At 43.7% G+C, this 11788-nt stretch overlaps 1 non-coding gene across 1 annotated transcript; it reads right to left on the bottom strand.

The window, feature by feature from the left end:
- Positions 1-1410: 1410 nt before the first annotated feature.
- trnag-ucc (transfer RNA glycine (anticodon UCC)) lies at positions 1411-1482 on the bottom strand. Its single transcript has one exon. It is a non-coding gene; the product is annotated as a tRNA-Gly (tRNA).
- Between the last annotated feature and the right edge of the window lie 10306 nt (positions 1483-11788).

Consider the following 11788-nt stretch of genomic DNA (forward strand, 5'->3'; position numbering starts at 1 on the left):
AGTTTTGTGTTTTAGATAATGGTTCAATACGGACTCAATCCCCTTTCATGGACATGGCAGGGAACTTGCAGTTAGAACTAAGGAGTCTAATAAGACTTGGTGGTACGCAGAACTGAAGTGCCAAGTGACAGGCTATCACTTTCATTGCACACCGCATTGTCTTCTCGCAGGGAGCGAATTTGGGGAAATGTTGGATTTACGGCATCATGTAGAAAGACTGAATGGTTTAGTTACAGAAAAAGATAAAAAAGATAGTGACCTTTCTTACTAGCTGAACTAACCTGCATAAAATTAAGAAGATACAGACATTTTCATGCAATTATTTCAAGTTACAGTCTGCTGCTCAGACACAGTTTGGCGCACAGATGCAACTATCATCAACTCAATTATAAACATATATCTAGAGAGACAGAGAGACAGACATGGACTACATATCGTGCACATTGTATGAAATCATGCTGGTATATGTAGGCTTGTAGATGATTGTTAAGAGGCCTATTTGGAAACATACGAAATGAGATATTACCATAATGAAGTCATGATACATGAAGGAAATGTTTTTCATGTTGGCAAAAGTACCCTGTCAAGGGTGCTTTGCTGAGAAAATGAAAATGAATGAGAGAAGACTAAAACAAAGGGCTCGTCCGGGATATGAACCCTTTGAATCATACCCCTAGACCAACGAGCCACATAGCACAGGTTTCTGTGAAAACTAGTTAACATCGGTGCCACGTAGAGAGTTGTGCGCTCCTCTATTTGAACACTTTCTTCTTCAAACATTGCATGAGTGTCTGACTGCCGCCATCTAGCGGTGCTGACTGACCGATGGCTTGGGTATCTTGGATGTTGTTAAATGACATAACTGTCCGCCCAAGACACTGATGACCAAGGGTCATAGTTTTCCCTTGTAATAATAACAACAATAGTAATTGGAGTGAATGGAAGTGGCATTTCTATTTCTCCTTACTTTAGCCGTCATCATCGCCAACATTGTTGTTGGTGAGCATAGAGAGGAGTGTATTAGCTTTTAAAGTATATTCAAGCAATGAACACGTGAAATAAATGTAATACCAAATACTTTTGCACGCAAGTGCACATGTATGTTACAGCGCTTCTGGGAGCACGGCCCACATGAAGCAAGAGGGCGCAGTAAAGGTCTGCGAGTCAAGTGTGATGTGGGTATCCTGCAGCAGGGAGAGGAACCTTTGTTTTTCTACAGACGAAGCTGGTGCTGTGGGATACTAGTGTAAGGCCATTTATTCGTCATCTGTTCATGCGCAACGGTTCACCAGAAGTGTGTTAGTGAAAACAGCGGTAAGTGCAGGCTTAGTAGGGTCGCAATAGCTTGAATGGTGTCGAACTCCCCCGAAGCATCACAAGTGTGATGGCGGAAGCCTAGAAAGAAAACGTTGCGTTGGCCGGGAATCGAACCCGGGTCAACTGCTTGGAAGGCAGCTATGCTCACCACTATACCACCAACGCCCAGAAAGTCTCTCATTCCATGACTTTTGATGCATTTCAGATCATTCATCTGACTAGATACATGCGAATAATCACAGCCTACAGTGTAAAGCTTCTGATTGAGTGTGCTAAGTAACTTGCTAAATTCACTAACAAACAGTCGCTGCTCTTACTACAAAACAGGTGCAAGATATATCATTCTTAGCTAAACAAACCACGTAAACAATCAATGTAACTCTTAACTAAACTAGGAAACGCGAGAGAAAAAGGCGATACTTAGCTGCGGCGACTTGAGCGACTTCTCAGCTGGCTTGCCCGAGTGTCCAGATGCATATGTGGAAATACTTCTATACAAACCATGAACATAGATTCTCGATAGATGAATACTGTTTATTTAAAGGTCAGTTTTTATTTAGCGCATAGTTTATTGAATTTACCCCCCGAGGTGGAACACGGACAAACAAAAATCAAACCTGCTCAGTGTCAGGTTAACTTGAAGTTAGATGGCTAAATAAATTATACAGATTATTTATTTGAGCGTTACAGGTTCGGTCGGAAAGGAATGATTTACGTAGCCGATTAATTAGGACCGCACATCAGTAGATAGTAGGGTTTTTTGGGCGCGGCCTATTTTGTTATGACGTATGCCCTAAGCTTATTAATATTCCTACGTCATAATTGGGGGGCGTGATTTTAGAGTTATTTCCTTAATTATTCCTACGTCATATCCGTCAGAAAGTGTACACCCCTAAAACCCTGAACAACAAGGCCACCCATAAAGACCCCCCCCCCCCTCTGAAGGCAACGCCCCGAAACTCTCCTCTCTATTTAAGACCCCGCACTGCTTTTAGGCAATACCTCTTTAATTCTCAGCATCTGAAACATCCCGCTTCTTCAACATGTCCAGCGACATCAACATGAAACCCCGCAAGAAACAATCCCGGGCAAGGGTTCCTGTACTCACCAATTTGAAGATTGAACGCTCCTGGGTGTTGTTCTGGGGGGGTCGACGGGGTTACCGCTTTAAAAGGGATCCCAGCTATGTTGGAGTGGAGCTTTTTGCTTTGGGAGAGAAGGAGGGTACGTTGGAACCTTTTGAGACGGTGATTGAATACTCTTTTGAGGACTGGTTGAAGGTGATGGCATGGAGAGACCTGGGGCTTGTGGATAAGACTATAGAAGGCTTGCAAGAGGGTCCAAGAGAAGGCGAAACGGAGTCTCCGACTCAGAGTTTTGAAAGGTGTGAATGGGAAAGCTTGCAGAACTACGGTACAGTGGTGAAGAGTCTATCTCTAACTACTGATCGTAAGGTTTTGTTTAGCAGTACCCTGATTACAAACCCTATTGAAGGGGTTGTGGAGGATCCAGAAAAACAGGTTACTGAAATTATGTTTGACGCCGTGGACTGGCCGTTCTTGAAAGAGGTCATAAACTGTATAAATGATGGTTTTGACATCTTGACCAAATGTTCACAACTGGATTCTGTTAGAAGTTGAATATGCTGGATTATGGATTATATATCCCCCTTGAATGACGACGACGATGATAAAACAGACGACCTGTGGGGGGTTGGAGGGGGGTCTGACGGCTCAGGGTCTACTCTCTTCTAAGAGGGCGGTGTGTCGTGACGTAGTGAAGAGATAGGATAAAAGGCGCAACAATTCATTCATGGTTTAAAAATAAAGAGAATGTCTTACCCGAAAGCTGCGGACGTCGACAGGCTCTACAGGCCTCTTCAAACCCGGGATCACCCCTGGTTCTATTCCCCAGATTTTGTATACACTCCGGAACCCTCTGACTGCGGTTACCCTCCAAGACCTCAGACCCCGGTCCCTCAGGACGAAACAACATGCGGAGCGATGGATGTCCAAATGAGTCTCGGGGATCCCCAGCCTCTGGAGCTCATGGAGGGCCTCGATTTTGCCGAACTGTCTACCGTCTGTGCGTCTCAGGAGGGGGTCAGTCCAATGGATGTAGAAACACCCCACAAACCACCAGGCGACCCAATGAGCATCGGACTGTCTCGGGGGCGTGATGAAGACGCAGGATTTATGCCCGGGGTAGGTGTCCAAGTAAGCAGAGTGGTTAAAAGCACCCTGGTGTATATTCTGAGTGCTCTCATCGACCGAGCTCTGAAAGAAGTCTGTCGGGGGTGTGAAGTGAATCACCCCAGTCAGTTGAGACACAGTTGTTTGTTTGAACCAGACCGTTACTATTTCCTGTTCTATTTCAACGTGTTTTACAGAAGACTGAACAAACCGTGGCTGAAACCGGCACTAATCAAGGCTCTGTCTTACTCCCACATACATGTCACTGCTGGACAAGTCCAGAAAATCATAGATGAGATTTTGCTGGAGCTGAAAAAGGAGCCGTTTATAATAGAGAAACTTGGGCAGCTGCTCAATGACCTGGATGAGCCAAGTAGAAAAACCGCTGGCAAGCTAAAAGCTTATTTCTTCCGTAAAGAAGTTAAAGCTGGGGGCAGCGACGAAGAATTCGACATCTACGCCACTGATTCAGACTCTGACCTGAACTAAGGGACTTTGAACATGGGGAATGTTCTGGACTGCTGCTGCAACTGGTTCTGTCATCAACACTCTGCAGCTAACCTGAGAGCGCTATTACACCATGTGCTTGACAGAAAAGTAGCCAACGCGAGCCTTTTCTCTACAGATTTAACCATCGATGAGGATCAACTTTCAAACCTGGAAAAGTTCATGGCTGCTGTAACAAAGACCGGGGGGTACGAACACTGGGATGAAGCGCTCAAGGGGGCCAAGAATGATATTAGGCCATTTCATCAACATCTGTATGACCTTTTACTGAGCATGTTTAATACCCCTCTGTTTACTTTTAAAATAGGTCATATTGTTGTTTTATTTACATATGTAACTGAGGTGTGTGCCTACAAGATAAAGAAACAGGTATTTGTTGATATAGATCAAGTAACCAATCATCTGATTTCTTTTTGTCTGGACCGTAGAAAAAATTGTTGTGTATGTTATACTTTTCTCAAATGTCTAAAAAGGGGTATCTGCTCTCCTGAAGTTGAATAAAAAACCTTGTATAAAAACTTTGCGCATAGTGTGGGTCTGTGTGTTTATTTGGCAGAATGACTCGGCAAGCTCCCCAAATGCATGAACTATACTACAACCCAGCCAAGATTGGGGGTTTGGCGGGTAAGAAGGGTTTTCAAAGGGGACTCGCTGAGGCCGGTGTGAAGGTTAATGATGTGGTTGTTTCAGAATGGTTACGGGAACAAGACGCCTATACCTTACATAAACCTCTCAGGATTAACTTTAAAAGAAACCGTGTATATGCAACTGACATAGACTCACAATGGCAAATGGATCTAGTCGATATGTCAAATTTATCAAAACATAACAATGGTCACGAATTTATGTTGATGTGTATCGATGTGTTATCAAAATATGCCTGGGCTCGCATTCTACATAATAAAACAGGTCGGGTGGTGACAAGGGCCTTTGAGGATATATTGTCCCAGGGACGATGTCCTAAAAAACTGCAGACTGATAAAGGAAAAGAGTTTCTCAACAGAGAATTTCAGAATCTACTGAAGAGACACAAAATACATCATTTCACCACCGGTAATGAGCTTAAGGCATCGGTGGTGGAGAGGTTTATTAAGAAGGGGAAAACTACTTATAAGTTCAACATCGGCGATGTGGTTCGCGTTTCAAAGCTAAGGAGTACTTTTGCCAAAGATTATGAACAAACATTTTCTGACGAATATTTTACAGTTACCGAACAGGTGGCTAGAGACCCCCCCGTGTACCGGTTAAAAGACTATGACGGGGAGGATATAGAAGGAACGTTTTACGAAGCCGAGTTACAAAAAATTATTGTGGGTAAAGACATTGTATACAGAGTTGAAAAGATATTAGCTGAGAAAACCCAGAACCGGAAAAAATATGTGTTGGTGAAATGGCTTGGATGGCCTGAAAAGTTCAATAGTTGGGTCCCTGAACAACAGGTTTGTGATATTCAAGCCTTATAACAACATGCCCGCCGGTGTGAGGGGGTCATTACATTCGATACTCAAGATGGAATCAGGAGGCTTCTACGTGACTCTACCCAGTAACGCCTCTCTCGATATATACCCTAAAAATGAAATATCCAGTTACACGGTACAATTTGGAAAATCTATAGATCTAAGGGGGTCGTGGGAAGTGGGGTTGGCGGAAATACAGTATCCTTACACTTGGGCTGTTTTACAAGATAAGGATGCCACCTTCGCCATTTTTGACGATGTTAAAAAGAGTCAATGGACATTCACGATGCAAGGAGGTTATTATGACAATGTGGATACAATATTAGATGAGATGCATAAACAGTTCTCAGAAGGCACCCCCAACATCAAGCTATATTACAACCCTATTAAAAACAGAGTGTACAAGGTGTCAAAACCTGGTATTAGCATTCAAACCAAAGGACAACTGGGGCGTATATTAGGGTTCTATTCTGACACAGAGAGCAGGTTCTCAGAAGTGGTGGCCCCCTTCCCGGCTGACATCAGGGGCGGCTTTTACACTCTTTATGTGTATACGGATATCATAACACACCAGAGGGTCGGGGATAGCTATGTCCCCCTTTTGAGAAATGTACTTCTTAAAGGTAAAAGCAATGACATGGTCACAATTACTTATGACAAGCCACACTACGTACCAGTCTCAAAGACCCACTTTGACAACATCACGATCGAAGTAAAATCGGATCAGAATATCAACGTACCCTTCCGCTTCGGTAAAGTTATTGTCAAACTACATTTTCGACCCCTGAAACAGTGTGTACATTATTAAAATGGCTACCTCGAGGGGTTATGTAGATCCTAGCGCCTATGTGGATTATTACAAGATGCAAGCCGGGAACGGCTTGCCCGGTTTTGTAGGAGCCCCCACAATGTATGGAGCCGGTCTAGGAGGACTCTTTCGTGGTCTCTTTAGAATGGCCGTACCCCTGCTTAAGAGAGGCTTTGCTATAGCCAGACCCCACTTGAAATCAGCGGCTAAAAATATTGTTAGTGACGTGTTCACCAATGTTATGAACCGGGCAGCTAGCCATGAGCAGCAGGAGGGTTCGGGTCTCATGGTAATGGCGAGGAGGGGGGGTAAAAGAAGAAACAGTATGTGTCCACCAGGGCGACGAAGATCCGTGGCTAACAAAAAACGAAGAAGCTCTCATTCTCCAACATATCGTGGAAACACTCGGAGAAGGAAGCAGCACAAGAAAAAACCTGCAAAAAGAAAGTCTCAAAGAAAGACAAATAGAGCCTCAGGATACATCTTTTAAAAATGTCTTTTGTCCACAGTCTATCGGAAGAATGCGTCAAATCAGAACTGGATCTGTTTACAGTTCCATACACTCAAACGAGTATAGATAAGAGCATATATGTAGAGATACCCCCTCTTTCCGCAATTTCAGATACGGCCCCTCTGGAGTTTTTTATAGCTGGCAATGGCGAGGATTATATTGATTTGAATAACACATTTATTTTAATGAACTGTAAAGTGACTGATGAGGATGGCGATGCAATCGAGAAGACGGCCAACGCTGGGGTCATCAATTACCCGGTGGCCACCATGTTTTCACAGGTGGATGTGACCCTGGGAGATCGGCTCATTAGTCAAAGCAGCAATACTTACCCCTATAGGGCCATGATGGAGTGTATCCTTAATTATAGTGAGGAGACCCTAAGCAAACAGTTCAGCCCCGGCCTTTTCTTCAAAGACACCCCGGAAGCTATGGACGACCAGGATCCAGAGGGACTCAATAAGGGTTTGCAAAAAAGAACGGCCTTTTCAACAGAAGGGAGGACCTTTGAGCTAATGGGACATATTCATGCAGACATATTTTTCCAAGAAAAACTCATGCTCAACGGGGTAGACATTAAAATTAAAATGATCCGTAGTAAAAGTGCTTTTTGTCTGATGACCCCTGATACTGAAAAATATAAACTGACCATATTATCGGCCTCGCTGTTTGTGAAAAAAGTATCCGTCTCCCCGGCGGTTAAACTAGGACATGCGCAGGCTTTAATGACGGCAAACGCCAAGTACCCGATCGAAAGAGTCTATATGAAAGTCCACAGTATCCCCGCAGGGACACGGGTGATGAACCAGGAAAATCTGTTTCTAGGCCAGCTCCCAAAACAGGTTATTATAGGTCTCGTGGATAATGATGCATTTACCGGGGTTTACAACAAGAACCCCTTTAACTTTAAACATTATAACGCGGAATTTATAGCACTGTACGTCGATGGTGTGCAGGTTCCATCCAGACCTTTTCAACCTGACTTTGAAAACGGCAACGCGGTTCGTGAATATTACAGTCTAGTACTGGCTACGGGTCGCCATCTCAAGGATCAACCTCTGCTGATCGATCGCCGGGAATACTGCAGCGGTTACACCCTGTACGGTTTCAACCTGACCCCTGACGAAGAGTGTGGACAACATTTTTCACTGATGAAGACGGGCAATATGCGTTTGGAGATGCGTTTCAAGCAGCCTCTACCACGCACTGTAAATATGGTCGTGTATGCTGTGTTTGACAACATTATTGAGGTGAATCAGAGGAGAAAGGTTCTGTATGATTATTATTAAAATGAACACCAGAGAGCTCAACCACATCATGAATGCCCTGGACGGCTCACGGAAAGTGTTTCAAGGAGTCTACGCCTGCGACCAGCTGCCTAAATTTAAGATCAAGAATTTACCTGCAATGTACATAATCAACACACACCCTAAAAATATGCCCGGAGAACATTGGCTGGCTATTTATCTAAGGGAGGACCGCCGTGGGGAATTTTTTGATTCCTATGGAAACCCCCCGGATTTCAGACCTTTCCCTCGGAAGATCAATAACTTTCTGCTCAACAACTGTCAAGAAACCATTTACAGCGGTCGTCAAGTACAAAGTCTTCAGACCTTCACTTGTGGTCAACACTGTGTGTTTTTCTTATATCATAGATCTAAAGGAAGGTCATACCCCAATATTATGTCCTTGTACAGTGAGGATTTAGGCCAAAATGATAAAAAAGTGGCAGAGTTTGTCAGGACACTGTGGACCCCCCCTTATAACACAATTACTTACGACCCTAGCCAGCCATGTATACAGATGGGGTGTTCTTGTGAGGATTTTAAAAGATGTCATGCGTGTTAAAGTGAAAAAATAATGAAAACAGCCTTTGAATCATTAGTTTTGTTTTTATTCAGCACAAATCTTATACAAAGCAGGGTTATGTTATAAATAAATGTACAACATTTGAAAATAAAAAATAAAAATAAAAAAATGGTTTGTCGGTTCCTTATTTACAGGGGAGACAAATAAAAACATGAGATTAATAAGCTTCCCAACGATGGATAGATCCTGAGGAGGGTTGCTCAACACGGTCAGAGTAATGAGATATCGGCGTCAGATCAGTCACCACCTCTTTACACAGACGGATTTTTTGTCGCGTTTCCTGGTTAGGGACTGTTGATTGGGGTATGTTCAGACAGGCCATCGCCTGTAGGAAAGCATTCCAGCCTACAGGTCGGCGACTATCGGGTACCTTATTAGTGCTAGTGACACTCTTCAACAAATCAAACATGTGTGAACCTTTGAGCAGTTGTCCTTTAAAAACAAATTCACCCTGTTCATTCCAAGTCGTTACCCGCGGTTTCTGAACCATTTTGTGCAGAATATATTCTGCATGTCTTTTGCTTCTGGCCGGCATGTTTCTCAAAACATCCGTTACAACATCTCCCTCTGAACTCTCAACAGGTTCGGGCACCGCAACATCTTTATCAACCGTACCCCCCGCATCAGTCCCAGAACCATTTTCTTGAGAGGCCATGGTTAAAGTTAAAATGTTTTGATCTTTTTCACCCTGTCTAACCAGACGGAGGTAGAGCTGTAACGTGTTGCTATACATCTGGGCTTTGGAATACTGATTTAAATCGGCCCTGGCCAGTATAGCTTTCATTTCAGAGTCCAGGTTGTTTTCGGCCGTTTGTCTAATGGGCTCTGGCCCGACAACATTTTTTCTCAGTTTCTCAAGCTGCTCCTGAGGGATCAAAAACATTTTCTGAGCATATTCCATTATTAACCCACTCTGGAAGCTAGAAGACTGGTTAGGAAAGGCACGGCTATGCTCAACAGCGGTCCTATAAAACCTCCGGTTTGATTAATCTTCTTTCTTTTTCTTTTAATAGAATACTTCTTATTAGCGATGATCTTGATAACCGCTTTTTGTTTTTTGAGTTTAGAATGTTGAGAAGGGGTTAGGGGTATATTACCGCGTAAGATGTTAAAAGCTATTTCACACAGGGTCTCGATCAAATCCGAGGGGGCCCCTGCCAGCACAGCTTTCCTATGGCACGGGCTCCCCTCAAATAACATTTGCAAAAGCGGCAGATTTCTTTTAATCCGAACAGACATTCTTATTTATTTCCTTTTCTTTAGCACATACACTGCCGGCCAATCGGGCGGGCACAAACCTGTTCTGAGGCGAAAGTCTTCTGGGGTTTGTGCTTTTAAGTCCACAATCAAGTACCCGTAGGGTTTTTTGGTGGCATCCTCAAATGCCTCCAAAAAGAATTTGGTCTGGTTAGGGTACATTTGACGAGCCAAGACGGTGACCTGTAGTTTATCTCTGGGGTTTTTAAAAAGAATTATATAATTGGCATTTAAATTAATAGTGCGGCTTTTTTTACCTTGAAAAAATAGATTTTGAACTAAATAAATAATACTTAAATTCCTATGATGAGTGTACTTTTGTAAAGCTTTTTCCACTTCACTGTTGTCACCGGCCTGCTCCATCAGGTCATCAAGGATCACTAGATTAGTTTGTCCGGGCGGGAACAGGTCATCGTCACACAACGAGGCGGGGAGACCTTGCACAAATTTCAGATTATTTTTTTTTGATGCCAAATCATCGTAGAGAGGTTGCCAGCAAGAGTAACACCACACTATGTTGTCAAGAGCTTGGGACACGGTTGCGTCCACATCTTCTATGATGTTCTTTATAAGATAGCTCTTACCCGAATTGGAGGGACCGGCTATAATACAGGAGAAAGGGTGTTGAAGTCTGTTATCAAAACCACCGCTAATATCCATAAGGCAGAGTGGTATAATCAGTCTTCAACACTCTTTTATTGTACACCACCCTGAACCGTTTGTTTAGTGATCTATTTTCCAATGTGTACCCCTTTTTATTGCGATAGATCTGATTTCCGGCTGTAATAATCTCGCGAGGAGGCGCGTCTTTCTCGGTTACAAAACTTTGTACCAGGGTCGTCAGAGACTTGATGTTAATGAGCTTGTTGTTACAATGGTTCAGAGTGAAACCCTTAACTTTCATACAGGTCTTACCCGCAGCCGTTCTGTATGCGTAAGTCTTAGGACCCCCTGAAACAAACTCAACTATGTGGTCCTGAGGATCTAGCTCACTCGTTAACTCCCCAAGGTAGTCCCCGAGGGGAGGGACCCAATCCCCTGGCCTGGTGACAAAGATTACAGAGTCAGTATCATGATAGAGCGTGCGTTCCTGCAGCTGATCCATTAAGTTGTACAGTTCAAGCCGGGCGTAAGCCGTGGTAAAAACCGCTATGAAAACATTAACGTTTCCCTGTTTGGTGGGGAAATCTTTAGGGGCCCTCCACTGGACCTGTGCCACGTGGTCATTTAAGAATTGAAAGTGTGATACTGCATGTTGTTTGGAAAACATAAATTCTATAAACTGTTCAGGGGTTTTAATCAAGGTTGTGTTTAGACGGTTATTTCTTTCCCCAAACTTACCCCACAGACTGTTTAAAATCAGTTTGGACATTTGTCTCTTGGCGGGGTTTACAGTTATGTTCCCCGGCTCTAGACGGATCCCTTCCTTTTCAAAATATTGCTGAACGTACCGCTCTTTGGCAGCGGAGTCAACACACCATGAGGGATAGCCCGATGCCTCCTGTTTCCCTTTCAGATGGGTCATAATGTACTCAGCAAAAAGAGTATCAGATTTTTCAGAAAAATGCCAAACCTCATACACCTTACCGACTCTGTAACCTTTCTCCACCGCCTTGTCAAGCTCAATGCTACACCAGACACCCGTCAGCGCTCTCTCGTCATCACTGTGCAGACAAGAGGTATTTTGATTTTCAGTTTCCACACACGTTCTACACAGAGGGAACATCAATTTTCCCGAACACCTGTAAGGCAACACGGGTAAGAACAGCTCGCGAGGAGGGTACATGCTGACTTTGATCAAACCAAAGTACTGTCCGATTTCGAGAAAGTCACGATAAACAATGGTTGGATGCCCCACCGGGTACATTTT

The sequence above is a fragment of the Amia ocellicauda genome, unplaced genomic scaffold (genome assembly GCF_036373705.1).
Source record: "Amia ocellicauda isolate fAmiCal2 unplaced genomic scaffold, fAmiCal2.hap1 HAP1_SCAFFOLD_84, whole genome shotgun sequence".
Classification (NCBI taxonomy): Eukaryota; Metazoa; Chordata; class Actinopteri; order Amiiformes; family Amiidae; genus Amia; species Amia ocellicauda.